At 41.6% G+C, this 21,636-nt stretch overlaps 1 protein-coding gene and 1 long non-coding RNA gene across 4 annotated transcripts in view; one reads left to right on the top strand and one right to left on the bottom strand.

The window, feature by feature from the left end:
* Window positions 1-21,636, bottom strand: part of LOC109572076 (galectin-16-like) — a 97,868-nt gene that overhangs the window by 12,238 nt on the left and 63,994 nt on the right. The gene's annotated exons all lie outside the window — the stretch shown is intronic.
* On the top strand, window positions 14,905-15,940 carry LOC139177362 (uncharacterized). The gene is made up of 2 exons (XR_011561826.1): window positions 14,905-15,108; window positions 15,681-15,940. It is a non-coding gene; the product is annotated as an uncharacterized lncRNA (long non-coding RNA).

The following is a 21,636-nucleotide window of genomic DNA, read 5'->3' on the forward strand; positions in this document are numbered from 1 at the left end:
AATCAGAATAAGGAAGAGAAAATTCTGGTGAAACCATGCTGAGATATCTTATCTTAGGATTTCATGCAAAAAGCATTTAGTAGCCGTGTCAACTTTGTTGTAATGCCAAGACAGTAGGAAATGTTAAACGATATAAAGAGTAATGTGTGTCATACACAGCGATAAGGAAATTGCAAATAACATCAACACTGCTGTCAATTGCTTCATTTTCTAGAAGAAGAGGTGGCTGCTTTCCTATGTTTGTTGGGCATCTTCATTTAAGGTTGGCGGGAATGATATTTAACACAGGCTTCCCGGGACTTCCCTGGTGGTCCACTGGTTAGGACTCTGCACTTCCCCTGCGGGGGTACAGGTTCGATTCCTTGTCAGGGAACTAAGATCCCACATACCACAGAACAGCTAAGCCAGTGGGCCTCAACTACTGAAGCTCCCACACCACAGTGAAAGAGTCTGCACTGCAATGAAAGATCACGTGTGACAATATTTTTTAAAGAACATGAGGCTTTATTAGAATTTAAGCAGTTTTTGCATGTCTTCAGTGTGCGTGTGTGTGTCTGTGTGAGAGAGAGAGATACCATCTCATCTTGTCACGTGTGTAGCCACCATGTAACCACCACCACTGTTCCACGCACACAAACTCCCTTGTGCTACCCCTTTACAGTCAGGTTCTCAGCCTCATCCGAAGCCTTGATGAGCACTGAGCTTCATCACTGGAATTTTGTGGTGTCAGGAGTTGAGTCGAACAGTAAGTAACCTGTTGAGAGCAACATTTCATTCCTCACAGTACCCTGGAAATTCATTCTGTTTTGTTTTGTTTTTTCCCCAGGTATCAAGTAATCAAGAAAAAGTCTCCTTAACTCTAGGCAGGGTCAGACTTTCTGTTCTATTTATTTTATTTCCTTTTCTTGCCTTATTTTACTGACTAAAACCTCCGGTAGTAGATCAGGTAGTAGTGATAATGAGTCTTGGCTCATTTTCGATCATAGACTGAAAACATTCAGTTTTTCATTATTGAGTGTGATGTTGACTGTAGATTTATTACAGCTTTCTATCAGGTTGAGAAATTTCCCTTCTATATCTAGTTTGCTGATGATGTTTGGCAGAAACCAGCACGATTCTGTAAAGCAGTTATCCTTCAATTAAAAAATAAATTTAAAATTTAAAAAAAGAAAAAAGATGTTTTTAAAAGAAAAACTTTTATTGGAAAGAATTATGAATTCTCGAGAAGCTGCAAATGTTGTATAGTGAGGTCCCATGTACCCATTGCGTGTGCTGTGCTAAGTCACTTCAGTCAAGTCTGACTGTTTGCAGTCCTATGGACTGTAGCCCCCAGGTTCCTCTGTCCATGGAATTCTCCAGGCAGGGATACTGGAGTGGATTGCCATGCCCTCCTCCAGGAGATCATCCTGGCCCAGGGATTGAACCCATGACTTTTATGTGTCCTGCATTGGCAGGCGGGTTCTTTACTGCTAGTGCCACCTATTGCCTAGTTTTTCCCAATTGGATACATCTTACATAATTATAGTCCAGTGTCAAAACCAGGGATTATACATTGGTACAATGTATGCATATAGTTCTGTGTCATTTTATGAGAAATGTAGGTATATGTAACCAGTGCCACAATCAAGATAAAAAATTATTCCAACATCAAGATAGACCTCATGTCATTCCTTTGTAGCAGCATCTAACACTTCTCCCTGATCTCCATCTATAAGCCACCTCCCATCTACTTTCTGTCTCTGGCTTTCAACTTTTTAAGATGTTAAACAAATGCACTTACACATTATGTGACCTTTTAAGGATGGTTTTTCCACTCAGGACAATGCTCATGTATTCCCTTGATTTCTTCTTAAGCTCACTGTTCTTCACTTCTGCCTCTTTTTCTTTTGGGTCCTTGATCTGAACAACTCAGTGCCAATTCATTCCCGTTGTAAGCTGCACTCACTCCCTTGGTGATCTCAGCGTGTCACAGTTTTAATTGTTATCTATATGTTAGAATTTCAGATTTTACATCTCCGACCAGACCTCTCTTCCAAATTCATGCCTTAAACCCTGTACAATAGGCATCTCAACCTCCAAGTGCCCAAAGCTGAATTCCTTATCTTTTTCCTTCCCAGTGTCCCAGCCACAGTTTGCTGATCTCAGTGTATGGCTTCAGCAATATATGAACCATGAACTTCCTGATGTTCAAGCTGGTTTTAGAAAAGGCAGGGGAACCAGATATCAAATTGCCAACATCTGCTGGATCATAGAAAAAGCAAGAGAGTTCCAGAAAAACATCTATTTCTGCTTTATTGACTATGCCAAAGCCTTTGACTGTGTGGATCACAATAAACTGTGGAAAATTCTGAAAGAGATGGGAATACCAGACCACCTGATCTGCCTCTTGAGAAATCTGTATGCAGGTCAGGCAGCAACAGTTAGAACTGGACATGGAACAATAGACTGGTTCCAAATAGGAAAAGAAGTTCGTCAAGGCTGTATATTGTCACCCTGTTTATTTTACTTATATGCAGAGTACATCATGAGAAACACTGGACTGGAATAAACACAAGCTGGAATCAAGATTGCCAGGAGAAATATCAATAACCTCAGATATGCAGATGACACCACCCTTATGGCAGAAAGTGAAGAGGAACTCAAAAGCCTCTTGATGAAAGTGAAAGTGGAGAGCGAAAAAGTTGGCCTAAAGCTCAACATTCAGAAAACGAAGATCATGGCATCCGGTCCCACCACTTCATGGGAAATAGATAGGGAAACAGTGGAAACAGTGTGAGACTTTATTTTTCTGGGCTCCAAAATCACTACAGATGGTGACTGCAGCCATGAAATTAAAAGACACTTATTCCTTGAAGGAAAGTTATGACCAACCTAGATAGCATATTCAAAAGCAGAGACATTACTTTGCCAACAAAGGTCCGTCTAGTCAAGGCTATGGTTTTTCCTGTGGTCATGTATGGATGTGAGAGTTGGACTGCGAAGAAGGCTGAGCGCCGAAGAATTGATGCCTTTGAACTGTGGTGTTGGAGAAGACTCTTGAGAGTCCCTTGGACTGCAAGGAGATCCAACCAGTCCATTCTGAAGGAGATCAGCCTTGGGATTTCTTTGGAAGGAATGATGCTAAAGCTGAAACTCCAGTACTTTGGCCACCTCATGTGAAGAGTTGACTCATTGGAAAAGACTCTGATGCTGGGAGGGATTGGGGGCAGGAGGAGAAGGGGACGACAGAGGATGAGATGGCTGGATGGCATCACTGACTCGATGGACGTGAGTCTGAGTGAACTCCGGGAGTTGGTGATGGACAGGGAGGCCTGGCGTGCTGCAATTCATGGGGTCGCAAAGAGTCGGACACGACTGAGCGACTGATCTGATCTGATCTGATGGCTTCAGTAGTTCAGTAACAAGACCAAAATCCTACTAGTCATTCTTGATTGTCACTTTTAATTTTTTATTGAAGTAACATTGGTTTATAACATCATAAAAGTTTCATGTGTGCAGCATTGCACTTCTGCGTCTGTTTCCTCTGCCCCGCCAAACAATGTGTTTTTGTCCGTCATCGTACAGTTGATCTGCTTTGCCCATTTTCCCTCCCCCCATAACTACTATTCTGTTTCCTATGCATTTATTTTCGTTAGGTGTGTTTATTTATTTTGTTGATGTTGTTTGCTTTTTATGTTCCACCTATGAGTGAAGTTATATGATATTTGTCTTTCTCAATCTGACTTATTTCCACTTAGTATGATGCCCTCAAGTCCTGTCCATGTTGTTGCAATTGGCAGGATTTCAACTTTTTATAGCAGAGTAGTGTTTCATATATATATGTCTATATCTCACCTCTTGTTTATCCGGTCATCCAGTGCTGGGCACTTTTTGTTTCCATATCTTGCTGTTGTCCCCAGTGCTTTGACAAACATACGGGTGCATTTATCTTTCTGAGTTAGTGTTTTTGTCTTCTTTGTGTACATACTCTAAAGTGGGATAGCTGGATCACATGTTAGTTCTGTCCTCAACTTGTTCCACAGTGGCTATACCAATTTACATTTCCAGCAACAGTGTATGAAGGTTCCCTTTTTATACATCCTGGACAACACTTGTCATTTTTTACCTTTTTGTTAATAGCCATCCTGACAGGCATGAGTTGATATCTAATTGTGGTTCTGATTTGCATTTCCCTAATAATTTGTGGTGTTAATCTTTTCATGTGCCCACTGGCCATCTGGCTGTCTTCTTCCAGACAATGAAGAACTGTCTATTCGGCTCTGTCCACTTTTTAATCAGGTTGTTTGTTTTCTTGTTGTTGACTTGTAGGAGTGCTTTATATACTTTGGATATTAACCTTTATCAGATGTATCATTTGCAGATATCCTCCCCTGTTTGGTAGATTATTTTTTCATTTCCTTGATGGTTTTGTTTACCATGAAGGAGACTGATAGTTTGATGTTTATTTTTGCTTTTGTTTCCCTCCGATCAGGTGACATATCTAGAAAGATACTGCTGAGACTGATGTCACTGAGCATACTGCCTATGTTTGCTCCTTGGAGTTTTATGGTTTCAGGTCTTAGATTGATGCTTTTAATCAATTTTGAGTTGATTTTTGGATATGATGTGAGATAATAGTTTCTTTTTTGTATGCCCATCTTTCGCAGCATTTATTGAAGAGACTGTCCTTTCTCCATGGTATGTTCTTTGTTCCTTTGTCAAAAATCAATTATCCATTTATGTGTGGATGTTTTCTGGGCTCTCAATTCTGTTCCATTGGTTGTGTTTCACTCTTTTTTTTTTTGGCCAGTTCTGGGCAGTTCCAAATTGGGAAAGGTGTATGTCAAGGCTGTATGTCGTCATCCTGCTTATTTAACTTATATGCAGAGTACAACATGAGAAATGCCGGATTGAATGAAGCACAAGCTGGAATCAAGATTGCCGGCAGAAATATCAATAACCTCAGATATGCAGATGACACCACCCTTATGGCAGAAAGCGAAGAAGATCTAAAGAGCCTCTTGATGAAAGTGAAAGAGGAGAATGAAAAAGTTGACTTAAAACTCAACATTCAGAAAACTAAGATCATGGCATCTGGTCCCATCACTTCATGGCAAATAGATGGGGAAACAGTGGAAACACTGACAGACTTTATTTTGCGGGGCTCCAACATCACTGCAGATGGTGACTGCAGCCATGACGTTAAAAGACGCTTGCTCCTTGGAAGAAAAGCTATGACCAACCTAGACAGCATATTATAAACCAGAGACTACTTTGCCAACAAAGTCTGTCTAGTCAAAGCTATGGTTTTTCCAGTGGTCATGTATGGATGTGAGAGTTGGACTGTGAAGAAAGCTGAGCGCTGAAGAATTGATGCTTTTGGACGGTGGTGTTGGAGAAGACTCTTGAGAGTCCCTTGGACTGCAAGGAGATCCAACCAGTCCATCCTAAAGGAGATCAGTCCTGGGTGTTCATTGGAAGGACGATGCTGAAGCTGAAACTCCAATACTTTGCCCACCTCATGCGAAGAGTCGACTCATTGGGAAAGACCCTGATGCTGGGAGGGATTAGGGGCAGGAGGAGAAGGGGACGACAGAGGATGAGATGACTGGATGGCATCACTGACTCAATGGACATGAGTTTGGGTAAACTCCGGGAGTTGGTGATGGACAGGGAGGCCCTGAGTGCAGTGATTCATGGGGTCACAAAGAGTCGGACCTGACTGAGCAACTGAATGGAACTGAACTGAACCTAAAGAAAAGTAAATAGAGAGGTATTTCATGTTTAAAATTTAATCAGAATAAGGAAGAGAAAACTCTGGTGAAACCATGCTGAGATATCTTATCTTAGGATTTAATGCAAAAAGTATTTAGTAGCCGTGTCAACTTTGTCGTAATGCCAAGACAGTAGGAAATGTTAAACGATATAAAAAGTAATGTGTGTCATACACAGTGATGAGGAAATTGCAAATAACATCAACACTGCTGTCAATTGTTTCATTTTCTAGAAGAAGAGGTGGCTGCTTTCCTATGTTTGTTGGGCATCTTCATTTAAGGTTGGCGGGAATGATATTTAACACAGGCTTCCAGGGACTTCCCTGGTGGTCCACTGGTTAGGACTCTGCACTTCCACTGCAGGGGGTACAGGTTCGATTCCTTGTCAGGGAACTAAGATCCCACATACCACAGAACAGCTAAGCCAGTGGGCTACAACTACTGAAGCTCCCACACCACAATGAAAGAGTCTGTGCACTGCAATGAAAGATCCCGTGTGACACAATATTTTTTAAAGAACACGAGGCTTTATTAGAATTTAAGCAGTTTTTGCATGTCTTCAGTGTGCGTGTGTGTGTCTGTGTGAGAGAGAGAGATTCCATCTCATCTTGTCACATGTGTAGCCACCATGTAACCACCACCACTGTTCCATGCACACAAACTCCCTTGTGCTACCCCTTTACAGTCAGGTTCTCAGCCTCATCCGAAGCCTTGATGAGCACTGAGCTTCATCACTGGAATTTTGTGGTGTCAGGAGTTGAGTCGAACAGTAAGTAACCTGTTGAGATCGACATCTTTCATTCCTCACAGTACCCTGGAAATTCATTCTGTTTTGTTTTGTATGTTTTTCCAAGTATCAAGTAATCAAGAAAAAGTCTCCTTAACTCTAGGCAGGGTCAGACTTTCTGTTCTATTTTATTTCCTTTCCTTGCCTTATTTTACTGACTAAAACCTCCAGTACTAGATCAGGTAGTAGTGATAATGAGTCTTGGCTCGTTTTGGATCTTAGACTGAAAACACTCAGTTTTTCATCATTGAGTGTGATGTTGACTGTAGATTTATTATAGCTTTCTATCAGGTTGAGAAATTTCCCTTCTATATCTAGTTTGCTGATGATGTTTGGCAGAAACCAGCACAATTCTGTCAAGCAGTTATCCTTCAATTGGGAAATAAATTTAAAATTTTTAAAAAGAAAAAAGATGTTTTTAAAGAAAAACTTTTATTGGAAAGAGTTATGAATTCTTGAGAAGCTGCAAATGTTGTATAGTGAGGTCCCATGTACCCATTGCGTGTGCTGTGCTAAGTCGCTTCAGTCAAGTCAGACTCTTTGCAATCCTATGGACTGTAGCCCCCAGGTTCCTCTGTCCATGGAATTCTCCAGGCAGGGATACTGGAGTGGATTGCCATGCCCTCCTCCAGGAGATTATCCTGGCCTAGGGATCGAACCCATGACTTTTATTGCTCCTGCATTGGCAGGCGGGTTCTTTACTGCTGCTGCTGCTGCTGCTAAGTCCCTTCAGTTGTTTCCGACTCTGTGCGACCCCATAGACGGCAGCCCACCAGGCCGCACCGTCCCTGGGATTCTCCAGGCAAGAACACTGGAGTGGGTTGCCATTTCCTTCTCCAATGCATGAAAGTGAAAAGTGAAAGTGAAGTCGCTCAGTCGTGTCTGACTCTTAACGACCCCATGGACTGCAGCCTACCAGGCTCCTCCCTCCGTGGGATTTTCCAGGCAAGAGTACTGGAGTGGGGTGCCATTGCTGCTAGTGCCACCTATTGCCTGCTGCTGCTGCTGCTAAGTCGCTTCAGTCGTGTCCGACTCTGTGCAACCCCATAGACGGCAGCCCAACAGGCTCCGCCAACCCTGGGATTCTCCAGGCAAGAACACTGGAGTGGGTTGCCATTTCCTTCTCCAACGCAGGAAGGTGAAAAGTGAAAGTGACGTCGCTCAGTCGTGTCCGACTCCTTGAGACCCTTAGTTTTTCCCAATTGGATACATCTTACATAATTACAGTCCAGTGTCAAAACCAGGGATTATACATTGGTATAATGTATGCATATAGTTCTGTGTCATTTTATGAGAAATGTAGGTATGTGTAACCAGCACCACAATCAAGATAAAAAATTATTCCAACATCAAGATAGACCGCATGTCATTCCTTTGTAGCAGCATCTAACACTTCTCCCTGATCTCCATCTATAAGCCACCACTCATCTACTTTCTGTCTCTGGCTTTCAACTTTTGAGGATGTTAAACAAGTGCACTTACACATTATGTGACCTTTTAAGGATGGTTTTTCCACAGGACAATGCTCGTGTAATCTCTTGATTTCTTCTTAAGCTCACTGTCCTTCACTTCTGCCTCTTTTTCTTTTGGGTCCTTGATCTGAACAACTCAGTGCCAATTCATTCCCGTTGTAAGCTGCACTCACTCCCTTGGTGATCTCAGCGTGTCACAGTTTAATTGCTATCTATATGTTAGAATTTCAAATTTTACATCTCCGACCAGACCTCTCTTCCAAATTCATGCCTTAAACCCTGTACAATAGGCATCTCAACCTCCAAGTGCCCAAAGCTGAATTCCTTATCTTTTTCCTTCCCAGTGGTCCCAGCCACAGTTTGCTGACCTCAGTGTGTGACTTCAGTAGTTCAGTAAGAAAGACCAAAATCCTACTAGTCATTCTTGATTCTCACTTGTAATTTTTTATTGAAATAACATTGGTTTATAACATCATAAAAGTTTCATGTGTGCAGCATTATACTTCTGCGTCTGTATCCTCTGCACCGCCAAACATTGTGTTTTGTCCATCATCGTACAGTCGATCTGCTTTACACATTTTGCCTCCCCCCATAACTACTATTCTGTTTCCTATGCATTTATGTTCATTAGGTGTGTTTATTTACTTTGTTGATGTTGTTTGCTTTTTATGTTCCACCTATGAGCAAAGTTATATGATATTTGTCTTTCTCAATCTGACTTATTTCCACTTAGTATGATGCCCTCAAGGCCTGTCCATGTTGTTGCAATTGGCAGGATTTCAACTTTTTATAGCAGAGTAGTGTTTCATATATATATGTCTATATCTCACCTCTTCTTTATCCAGTGCTGGGCACCTTTTGTTTCCATATCTTGCTGTTGTCCCCAGTGCTTTGACAAATAAAGGGGTGCATTTGTCTTTCTGAGTTAGTGTTTTTGTCTTCTTTGTGTGCATAGCCTAAAGTGGGATAGCTGGATCATATGTTAGTTCTGTCCTCAACTTGTTTCATAGTGGCTATACCAATTTACATTCCCAGCAACAGTGTATGAGGGTTCCCTTTTCTATGCATTCTCGCCAACTCTTGTCATTTTTTACCTTTTTGTTAATAGCCATCCTGACAGGTATGCTGCTGCTAAGTCGTGTCAGTCGTGTCCAACTCTGTGCAACCCCATAGACGGCAGCCCAACAGGCTCCTCTGTCCTTGGGATTCTCCTGGCAAGAACACTGGAGTGGGTTGCCATTTCCTTCTCCAATGCATGAAAGTGAAAAGTGAAAGTGAAGTCGCTCAGTCGTGCCTGACTCTTAGCGACCCCATGGACTGCAGCCCACCAGGCTCCTCTGTCCATGGGATTCTCCAGGCAAGAGCACTGGAGTGGGGTGCCATTGCCTTGAGTTGATATTTAATTGTGGTTTTGATTTGCATTTCCCTAATAATTTGTGGTTAAACAATCTTTTCATGTGCCCATTGGCCATCCAGTTGTCTTCTTCCAGACAATGAAAAACTGTCTATGCAGCTTCTGTCCACTTTTTAATCAGGTTGTTTGTTTTCTTGTTGTTGACTTGTATGAATTCTTTATATACTTTGGATATTAACCTTTATCAGATGTATCATTTGCAGATATCCTCCCGTTTGGTAGGTTATTTTTTCATTTCCTTGATGGTTTTGTTTACCATGAAGGAGATCTTTAGTTTGATGTTTGTTTTTGCTTTTGTTTCCCTCCAATCAGGTGACATATCTAGAAAGATACTGCTAAGACTGATGTCAATGAGCATGCTGCCAATGTTTTCCCCTTATTGTTTCAGGTCTTAGATTCAAGCTTTTAATCAATTTTGAGTTGATTTTTGTATATGATATGAGATAGTAGTTTCTTTTTTTGTATGCCCAACTTTCATAGTATTTATTGAAGACACTGTCCTTTCTCCATGGTATGTTCTTTGTTCCTTTGTCATAAATCAATTATATATTTATGTATGGATTTTTTTCTTGGCTCTCAGTTCTGTTCCATTGGTTATGTCTTTTTTTTTTGCCAGTACTGTGCAGTTTTGATTATCATGTTTTTTTCTGCAGTTACCATGACTTTTTAATATAGTCTGAGACCACAGGAGTATGACTTTCAGCTTTTTTCAGGATATCTTTGGCTATTGGGGTCTTTTGTGAGTCCATATAAATTTTAACATTTTCTATCTGTGAAAAATGTCTTTGAGATTTTGATAGGGATTGCAAGGCATATGTAAGTTGTGCAGGTAATATGGACATTTTAACAATTTTATTTCTTTCAATTCATGAACATGGACTGTCTTTCCATTTGAGTCTTCGTCACTTTGTTTCAACATTGTATAGGTCTCAGCCTATGGGTCTTTCACCTCCTTGGTTACATTTATTCCTGTGTATTTTTGTTGTGAATATAAAGGCACTTCATAGATAAAACTGCTTTCTTAATTTCTCTTTCAGGTAGCTCATATTTAGCATGTAGAAATGCAACATTTTGTCTATTGATTTTGTACCCTGTACAAACTTTACTGTATTCATTTACGTGCTTAGTCACTCTGTCATGTCCAGCTCTTTGTGACTCCATGTATTGTAGCCTGCCAGGCTTTCCTGTCCATTGAGACTGTCCAGGCAAGTATACTGGAGTGGGTTGCCATGCCCTCCTCCAGGGGATCTTCCCAACTCAGGGATTGAAGCCAGGTCTCCTGCATTGCAGGTGGATGCTTTACTGTCTGAGCCACCAAAGAAGCCTTACATTTATTTATAATTTTTAATCATTTCTGGTGGAGTTATTCGGGTTTTCTGTATATAAAATCATGACATCCAAATATAGCATCAGTTTTGTTTTTTCCTTTCCAATGTGGATATCTTTTTTTCTTTTTCTTGTCTAATTGCTTTGGCTAGGACTTCCAATATTATGTTGAATAGGAGTGGCAGAGTGGGCATCTTTGTCTTGTTCTTGATTTTAGGGGGATAGCTTTCAGCTTTTCACCCTTGAATGTATGATGTTTGCTAGGAGTTTGTCATATGTCACCTTTACTATTTTGAATACATTTCTTCTATACCCAATTTATTGAGGTTTTCTTTTAATCACTAATATATGTTGAATATTGACAAATGCTTTTATGTATTGACATGATCACATAGCTTTTATCCTTTATTTTTCTTTGATGTGGTGTATCCCATTTATTGATATCTGGATGTTGAACCATCCTTGCCTTTGGTTAGCACTTTCCACCTTCCACTGCCTGTGTCAGGGGCAAGGCTCCAAGCCCTGACTATCACTGCTTGCACCTCCAGGGTCCTTAGTGCCTTGCAGATGCCAGTGTCATTCAGTGCCTGCAGATGCCGGGCAGTATTCACTGCCTGGGCTACTGGGATGGTGAGCTCCTCTTCTGAGAGTGCCTGAGTCACAGCCTCTAGCACTGTGGGGGGTGTGGAGGGTGAATGGGAAGCCTGGTTGCATGGGTCTCTGCTATGTCCAGGGCTGTAACTAAGCCTTGCAGGCTTCACTGCTGTGGATGGCGACCTCTTTGCTGAACTCCACAGTTCTATCAAACCGCATCCAAGTCCCGGTCACTGCTCTCCAGGATTACTGTAATGGCCTTACGAATGGTCTTACTTTGTCCAGGTCCACGTACAGTCTATTTTCCACACAGCAGCAGAGGAGATCCTTTTAAAACACAGATGAGAACAATCCCTCGTCTGCCTCAAGCGCCCATCTCACTTACAGCAAGAGTCCTGCAATAGCCTGTGATCTACTTTTCCATCTCCTGAGTTCAACCCTCCTTCTCTCTCTCTTTACTCCAGTCACACAGTCACCCTTTCGTTCCTCGAAACTTCATGTTCTCTTTTCACATTGTGGTCTCCATGCTGATCTCTCTAACTAGAAGTTCTTCCCCAAAATACACGTGGCTCTTTTCTTGACCTCTAAGCCTTTGCTCAGTTCTCATCTCCTCAACAAGGGCCACCTTAACCAGCCTATTTGAGATTAAGCCCTTTGTGGACTGCTCTGTTCTATTAACAACATCTTTTTCAAGACACTTATTCCCTTCTAACACGTTATATATTTTACTTGTGTATTATAATTTGAAAGTTACTGCATATATTTTCCAGCTGGAGTATAAGCTCCATGGAGCAAGATTTTTATCTGTGTTTTTCCACTTATGCAGATAGTACAAAGCCTGCTGCCGATTCATCACTCAATAAGCAGTTGTCAAATGAACAGATAGATGGTTGGATCCCTTTGATTGCTTTACTAACAACCCTCTGGTTTGGGATTATGGTCATCAGATATTCTGTGTGTAAGAAGACTGGGTCTAGCAGAGGTTACACTTTTAATAAGTCCTCACAGTGGCAGAGCTTGGACTCTCATCCAGGTGCTGTGTCTCCCCAAGTCTAGGGCAGATAGGGAAATTGCCAGCAAAGATTCAGGAATAGGTTCAATGTCAAAGAAAAAGTCAGCTGCATACGGCATGGGATGGGGACCAGTTTTATGAAGAAGGGTAGCCAGGGAGCTCTCTGTTACAGCTCTATCATTGTCACTTATCAGTAGACACAAGGAATTGCACTTAGATTAAGAATATCAGCATCTCTAGTACATGAACCGTGAACTTCCAGATGTTCAAGCTGATTTTAGAAAAGGCAGAGGAACCAGAGATCAAATTGCCAACATCGCTGGATCATGGGAAAAAGAAGAGAGTTCCAGAAAAACATCTATTTCTGCTTTATTGACTATTCCAAAGCCTTTGACTGTGTGGATCACACTGAACTGCGGAAAATTCTGAAAGAGGTGGGAATACCAGAACACCTGCCCTTCCTCTTGAAACACCTATATGCAGGTCAGGAAGCAACAGTTAGACTGGACATGGAACAACAGACTGGTTCCAAATAGGAAAAGGAGTACGTCAAGGCTGTATATTGTCACCCTGCTTATTTAACTTATATGCAGAGTACATCATGAGAAACACTGGACTGGAATAAACACAAGCTGGAATCAAGATTGCCGGGAGAAATATCAATAACCTCAGATATGCAGATGATACCACCCTTATGGCAGAAAGTGAAGAGGAAGTAAAAAGCCTCTTGATGAAAGTGAAAGAGGAGAGTGAAAAAGTTGGCTTAAAGCTCAACATTCAGAAAACGAAGATCATGGAATCTGGTCCCATCACTTTATGGGAAATAGATGGGGAAACTGGAAACAGCATCAGACTTTATTTTTTCGGACTCCAAAATCACTGCAGATGGTGACTGCAGCCATGAAATTAAAAGACACTTACTCTTGGAAGGAAAGTTATGACAAACCTAGACAGCATATAAAAAAGCAGACACATTACTTTGCCAACAAATGTCCGTCTAGTCAAGGCTATGGTTTTTCCAGTGGTCATGTAAGGATGTGAGAGTTGGACTGTGAAGAAAGCTGAGTGCCGAAGAATTGATGCTTTTGAACTGTGGTGTTGGAGTGTACTCTTGAGAGTCCCTTGGACTGCAAGGAGATCCAACCAGTCCATTCTAAACGAGATCAGTCCTGGGTGTTCATTGGAAGGAATGATGCTAAAGCTGAAATTCCAATACTTTGGCCACCTCATATGAAGAGTTGACTCGTTAGAAAAGACCCTGATGCTGGGAGGAATTGGGGGCAGGAGGAGAAGGGGACGACAGAGGATGAGATGGCTGGATGGCATCACCGACTCAATGGACATGAGTTTGAGTGAACTCTGGGAATTGGTGATGGACAGGGAGGCCTGGCGTGCTGCGATCATGGGTTCCCAAAGAGTCAGACACGACTGAGCGACTGAACTGAACTGAACTGACTACAGTTTGAACCCACTTCTTATTATTACAGTGGACTTTGGATAGTGTGGACTGAACACACTTTTGATGTCATAAATTTCAGAAGAATAGAGGGCAGGGCTCTATAGCCTGAGTGAAAGGGTCAGGGGTGACTCATCTCCTAATGGCATTTATAGGGCATCTTCTCCAGACAGACTCACACACACAGTTTCAACAAGGAAGAAAGGCCCAGTTGAAGACTATGAACTCCTTGGTATGAAGGATGGGAGGAAGGAATCTGATTACCTCTGCTGCTGGTGCCAGGTCACCTTGACACAAATCATTACGTGAATGCTAGTAGAGAATGGGAAAGAGTGTGTGTGTGTGAGTGGGAATCACTGGATTTGCATTATTTTATGTCCTTTTGCATATTGTTTCTCTGGGTTTGGAAGTGTTTGTATATAAAATATGTATCTGTGCCTCTGAGTGCATGTCTGGACTCGGATTAATGTCTCCTTGTTGGAGGTATACTAATGTCTCTTAGCTGTGGGAGGAGATCACGTTTTGTGTCCTGAGTCTGCTTGGGCAATGATTAGGGAGAGAGAACACTGGCTCTTCATTCACTGACGCATCCGTCTCTTCCATAGCCGAACCCCTATCAGCAGTCTGTTTCCCTGGCTGTGGGTTTCATGGTGAAGATCACGGGAAATCTTGAGTCTTCTTGTGGGTGAGTAGAGGCCGGTTTATGTCTGATGGAGGGTGAAGCACAAGGGGAGAGTGTTAGCATGTCTTGGGGACACTCATTGGAAACAGCTTGATCTTCTTTAATCATCGGAATAAGTTGAGGTGTCTCATGCAAAAGTGTGAGATTACACTTCAGGTGGGATTTCCTTCCTCTGTGTGTCTGTGTCTATGTGTGTGTGTGTGTGAGCGGGGGAGGCAGGGGAGGAAAAGAGAGAGAGAGATAGCAAAGTGAGAAAGGTAAAAATATTTTGAGAAAGAGGGCAGGGGGAAGGGGAAGGAGGGAGAGGGAGAGAGAGAGAGAAAAGGACTGTGGTTGTTCCTGAGGAAGTTTTTTTCTACAGTAAATGCCTGCCTGCAGGAGCTATCCTTTTGTCTTTGCGGGAACAACCCAGAGCTTGTGGTGGATTTCTGCATGGGTATTGAGGAAGGCAGCAACATTGCATTCCATTTCCGAGTCTACACGAACAGCATGGTGGTGATGAACAGTTTCCAGGAAGGGGGATGGCAGGAGGAAAAGAGAATGTTTTCTGACCCTTTCATGCCAGGCCAGCCATTTGAGCTTCGATTCTTGGTGCTGGAGAATGAATACAAGGTGTGTGGGCCCTCCAGGGTGTGGAGCGCCATGGCCATGTTGGGGCTGCTGTGGAGAAACACACGGAGAGTCCAACTCTGATGTGATCACAACAGACCAATTTTTTGTTTGTTTTGTATTTTTAACACATGTGCTTTTTGAAATTGAAGTATCATTGATTTACCTTACCATGTGAGTTTCAGGCGTACAACAGAGTGGTGGAGCCCCTTGTCCCTGTATAGCACAGGCATCTATACTCAGGATCTTGTGTGCTGTACTCAGTGTGTGTGCTGTACAAGTAGAGATGCTGAGGTGAACTCCACACAGCTCTTACTGTATCGGACAGTCAGCAGTGTGGAGGGAGACGTGCAGGCCCCCTGCCCTCAGGGTAAAGCAGGGATGGCAGCTCTGGAGGCGAGGAAGTGGACATGGAGGATGATTTCTACAGCACTGTATTGGCAGGATGTCCTGGAGGAGAATTTCTGCTTTGCTTTTACAGACTAAAGAAATTTTACAGAAGGCAATGAAAGTAGGAAAGGGAAAGAGGAGGCCTAATCGTTCTGAGCTCACAAGAAATACATCTCCTTCCTTAGGTGTTTGTGAATAACGAGTCCTTCTGCCAGTTTGCCCACCGCCTGCCCATACAGTCTGTGAAAATGCTGAAGGTGAGGGGAGATACTGTGCTGACTTCAGTGGATACATTTTAAGGGGCAGAAGATCTTCCAGTGAAGATATTGATCCCATTCCACTCTTCCATAATGTGCAGGATCATGGCCACTCCCAGAAGATGCCAGCATGTGCCCCTGCCCTCACACTTATGACAGTGATAATAAAATATTCCTGATATGAACCAGGACTTGGCTCTTGCTTGTAGGGAAGACATCAAGGGCAGATTTGGCACAAAGAGAACATCGCCCCAGGTGTGGAATGGGGAGTGTGGTTTTGGAAGGGCCCAGTTGGCCAAAATGTCAAGGGCTAACCCTGAAATGGAGACAGTGAGAGTGTCTCAGCATATCATGAGGAAGGTGGTCAGGTTTGGGGCTGTTTAAGGAAGGGATATGACTTTATATGTGAGCCTCTTTTGACTTGTTTTTTCGTTCCTCAAATATTTATTGGTCCCTGTATTTGTCAGGGCTCTCCTGAGAAACTGGTGTGTGTGTGTGTATGTGTGTATACAAATGTACACACACAGAGGAATTTGATTATGGAGACTGACAATTCCCAAGATCTTCAAAGATGTAGTTCTAGTCTGAGTCTGGAAGCCTGAGACCCAGGAAGAGCCAGTGTTTCGGTTCCATTCTGAAGGCAGGAAAAATCCTCCCTTCTCTAGGCTGGCGAGCTTTTTTGTTCTGTTTAGGTCTTCAGATGATGGGAGGAAGCCCATCCACACTAGGGAGGGCAGTCTGCTTTACTCAGTCTGTGGATGCACTGAAAATAATGTATAACCCAAGACCTGACCACCAAACAGCCCAGTCAAGATGACACAGAAGATTAACCATTACAGCTCCTTTCTGTAACATACCTTTCTACATGCCAGACATTCCGTATGAACCCTATGTGATGCTGAGAGGACTAGAGAATGGTGTTGTTGGCAAAAGGAACTTGATACTGATAAGTCAAGGGTAAAGTCAGCCCGGTGGGGTGTTTGGAACTCAGGAGTTGAATGTCAGATGTTCGGGCAGATACAGCATAAACCATGGTGCGTGGCTTTCCTGGTTTCTGTCTTCCCTGGCTTAGGAACACTGGCAGCTTTCAGGGGTTATGAAGTGTGACGTAGGAGGCTGCAGCCAGATCCTTCGGACCCCTCAAGCCTGGAGGTCTTCTAGAGACAGAGGACCTAATGAGTCCCTAAGTTTCTGAGTGCCTGCAGTTTCCTAGACACTCCATATATAAAGGAAGGCTGCTTGCTTTTGTCGTCTTCAGGCCCTCTGAGCATTCTTCCCTATTTCTATACCTTGACAATGAACAACCTGTAGAGGAAAGTAAGAAACCAGTTCTTTTAGAGTAGTGTAAAAAAAGAATACAGTACTTAAGACAAAATCTAACCAAGGAGGTGCCAGACTTCTACATTGAAAATGACAAAACACCATTGATAGAAATTACAGATGAGCAACCTCAATAAATGAAGAGACATTCCATGTTTATGGGTTGGAAGACAATATTGTTAATACTATTAATTCTAAATATGTTATCCAGTGTGGTTTGAGAGATTCAGTGCACCCCCTGTCAGAATGCCAGTGGCCTCTGTGTGCAGAATGGAAAACAGATCCTAAAATTCACATGGAGCTGAAAGGGACACCAAATGGCCAAGATAGTCTGCACAAAGAACGGGTTTGGAGGATTCCCACATCTCGGTTTCAAAACTTAATACAAAGTTATGCTACGAGCTCTAAGGAAGAAAGTACAGCCTATAGGAACAGATGGATAATATAAGCAGAGTGATGGAAATTCTAAGAGAATCAAAAAGAACCCCTACAGATTAAAAAAATTTACATAAGTGAAGAATGCATTTGATGAGCCCGTTATCTAAATTAGCTATCCCTAGGAAAGAATCTCAGAGGTTGAGGGTATGTCAATAGAAACTTCGAAAACTGAAAAAAAGAAAAAAGACTGGAGAGAGATTGAATATCAAAAAACTCTGGGACAGGTACAGAAAGTGTAGCATGTGCTTAATGGGAGAACTAGATGCAGAAAAGAGAAAGGAACAGAAGAGATATTTGAAGTAATAATATCTGAGAATTTCCCACATTTATGCCAAACACCAGAACCACAGACAAAAAGAAGCTGGAGGGAAAAATCACCTGCCCACATAGGAGCGAAAATAAGAATTATATCAAACATCTCCTTAGAAACCATGCAGACAAGAGGAGAGTGGAGTGAAAGTTGAGAGAAATTTGGTGCAACCATCATGGGAAACAGTATGGTGATTTCTCTAAAAATTGAAAATGTAATTGTCATATGATCCAGCAGTTTTACATGTTGATACTTCTCAAAGGAAATAAAGACCCCCCCCCCCAACTCAAAAAAATATACAGTAGTGGCCCCTTGGAAACAGGGGTTATGTTCGAAGACCCACAGTGGATGCCTGAAACCTTGGATAGAACCAAATCCTACATGTGTGTATGTAGTTAATCCTTGAGCAAGGGAAAGCCACTGGGGGACTTGGTTGCAGAGAATCAAGTCACCTGAAGCTGGAAGGAATAAATTCCCCCTCAGTCCAGAGTTTACAATAGATATCAGTCAATAACTTGTAGATTCTCCCAATTACTTTCTTGTCCCTCACCCTTTGGACAAGCAGTGACTGGATTCTCAACAGTATTGTACATGTTCTTGAAATGACATGCATTCCCTTTGATAATTTTGATGCATATGCATCCCACACAGAGGGCTTCCCTTTCCCATTATTTCCTTCTCTCTTTAAATAAATGTTTTTCACTGGAGTAAATTTCTTTTTAATCAATGACCTTTTTTTTTTTCAAGATTTATTTATTTATTTATAGCTGCACTGGGTCTTTTTTTTTTTACCTTTTATTATTATTATTATTATTATTATTTTTTTACTTTACAATATTCTATTGGTTTTGCCATACATCAACATGCATCCACCCTGGTGTACACGTGTTCCCCATCCTGAACCCCCCTCGCACCTCCCTCCCCATACCATCCCTCTGGGTCATCCCATTGCACCAGCCCCAAGCTTCCTGTATCCTGCATCAAACCTGGACTGGCGATTTGTTTCTTATATGATATTATACATGTTTTAATGTCATTCTCCCAAATCATCCCCCCCTCCCTCTCCCACAGAGTCCAAAAGACTGTTCTATACATCAGTGTCTCTTTTGCTGTCTCGAATACAGGGTGTCGTTACCATCTTTCTAAATTCCATATATATGCGTTAGTATACTGTATTGGTGTTTTTCTTTCTGGCTTACTTCACTCTGTATAATAGGCTCCAGTTTCATCCACCTCATTAGAACTGATTCAAATGTATTCTTTTTAATGGCTGAGTAATACTCCATGTGTATATGTACCACAGCTTTCTTATCCATTCATCTGCTGATGGACATCTAGGTTGCTTCCATGTCCTGGCTATTATAAACAGTGCTGCGATGAACACTGGGGTACATATGTCTCTTTCAATTCTGGTTTCCTTGGTGTGTATGCCCAGCAGTGGGATTGCTGGGTCGTATGGCAGTTCTATTTCCAGTTTTTTAAGGAATCTCCACACTGTTCTCCATAGTGGCTGTACTAGTTTGCTTTCCCACCAACAGTGTAAGAGGGTTCCCTTTTCTCCACATCTTCTCCAGCATTTATTGCTTGTAGACTTTCGGATCGCAGACATTCTGACTGGCGTGAAATGGTACCTCACTGTGGTTTTGAGTTGCATTTCTCTGATAATGAGTGATGTTGAGCATCTTTTCATGTGTTTGTTAGCCATCTGTGTGTCTTCTCTGGAGAAATGTCTAGTTCTTTGGCCCATTTTTTGATTGGGTCATTTATTTTTCTGGAATTGAGCTGCAGGAGTTGCTTGTATATTTTTGAGATTAGTTGTTTGTCAGTTGCTTCATTTGCTATTATTTTCTCCCATTCTGAAGGCTGTCTTTTCACCTTGCTATAGTTTCTTTTGTTGTGCAAAAGCTTTAAATTTTAATTAGATCCCATTTGTTTATTTTTGCTTTTATTTCCAATATTCTGGGAGGTGGGTCATAGAGGATCCTGCTGTGATGTATGTCAGAGAGTGTTTTGCCTATGTTCTCCTCTAGGAGTTTTATAGTTTCTGGTCGTATGTTTAGATCTTTAATCCATTTTGAGTTTATTTTTGTGTATGGTGTTAGAAAGTGTTCTAGTTTCATTCTTTTACAAGTGGTTGACCAGTTTTCCCAGCACCACTTGTTAAAGAGATTGTCTTTAATCCATTGTATATTCTTGCCTCCTTTGTCAAAGATAAGGTGTCCATAGGTGCATGGGTTTATCTCTGGGCTTTCTACTTTGTTCCATTGATCTATATTTCTGTCTTTGTGCCAGTTCCATACTGTCTTGATGACTGTAGCTTTGTAGTAGAGCCTGAAGTCAGGCAGGTTGATTCCTCCAGTTCCATTCTTCTTTCTCAAGATTGCTTTGGCTATTCAAGGTTTTCTGTATTTCCAACAAATTGTGAAATTATTTGTTCTAGCTCTGTGAAAAACACCATTGGTAGCTTGATAGGTATTGCATTGAATCTATAGATTGCTTTGGGTAGTATACTCATTTTCACTATATTGATTCTTCCGATCCATGCCCATGGTATATTTCTCCATCTATTAGTGTCCTCTTTGATTTCTTTAATCAGTGTTTTATAGTTTTCTATATATATATATTTCTATATAAATATTTCTATTTCTATATATATAGTTTCTTTAGGTAGATATATTCCTAAGTATTTTATTCTTTTCGTTGCAATGGTGAATGGAATTGTTTCCTTAATTTCCGTTTCTATTTTCTCATTATTAGTGTATAGGAATGCAAGGGATTTCTGTGTGTTGATTTTATATCCTGCAGCTTTACTATATTCATTGATTAGCTCTAGTAATTTTCTGATGGAGTGTTTAGGGTTTTCTATGTAGAGGTTCATGTCATCTGCAAACAGTGAAAGTTTTACTTCTTCTTTTCCAATTTGGATTCCTTTTATTTCTTTTTCTGTTCTGATTGCTGTGGCCAAAACTTCCAAAAATATGTTGAATAGTAGTGGTGAGAGTGATCACCCTCGTCTTGTTCCTGACTTTAGGGGAAATGCTTTCAATTTTTCACCATTGAGGATAATGTTTGCTGTGGGTTTGTCATATATAGCGTGTATTATGTTGAGGTATGTTCCTTCTATTCCTGCTTTCTGGAGAGTTTTTATCATACATGGATGTTGAATTTTATCAAAGGCTTTCTCTGCATCTATTGAGATAGTCATATGGCTTTTATTTTTCTATTTGATAATGTGGTGTATTACATTGATTGATTTGCAGATATTGAAGAATCCTTGCATCCCTGGGATAAAGCCCACTTGGTCATGGTATATGATCTTTTTAATATGTTGTTGGATTCTGATTGCTAAAATTTTATTAAACATTTTTGCATTTATGTTCATCAGTGTGCACTGGGTCTTTGCTGCTGCGTGCGGGCTTTTTCCCATTGCAGGGAGCAGGGGCTGCTCTCTAGTTTTGGTGCGAGAGCTTCTCATTGCAGTGGTTTCTCTTGTTGAGGCTCCCAAGCCCTGGGGCACAAGCTCAGTAGATGTGGGGCACAGGCTTAGTTGTCCTGTGGCATGTGGGGTCTTCCCACACCAGCGTTCAAACCTGTGTCCCCTGCATTGGCAGGCAGATTCTTTACCAGGGAAGCCCTGGAGTGAGTTTTTTTCTTTTTTATATTTTTACATCCTCAGTTCTTGAGTTTCAGATGTTAAAAAATAATACAAGAATGGTATTTCAGAAAGGGTCCTCCCTTTCTGACAGTTTGCCCCAGGCATGTGCCAGTGATTCAACTAAAGGTTTTACATATACTAGCTCATCTGTTCCTGAGAAC

This window comes from Bos indicus, chromosome 18 (assembly GCF_029378745.1).
Source record: "Bos indicus isolate NIAB-ARS_2022 breed Sahiwal x Tharparkar chromosome 18, NIAB-ARS_B.indTharparkar_mat_pri_1.0, whole genome shotgun sequence".
Lineage (NCBI taxonomy): Eukaryota > Metazoa > Chordata > Mammalia > Artiodactyla > Bovidae > Bos > Bos indicus.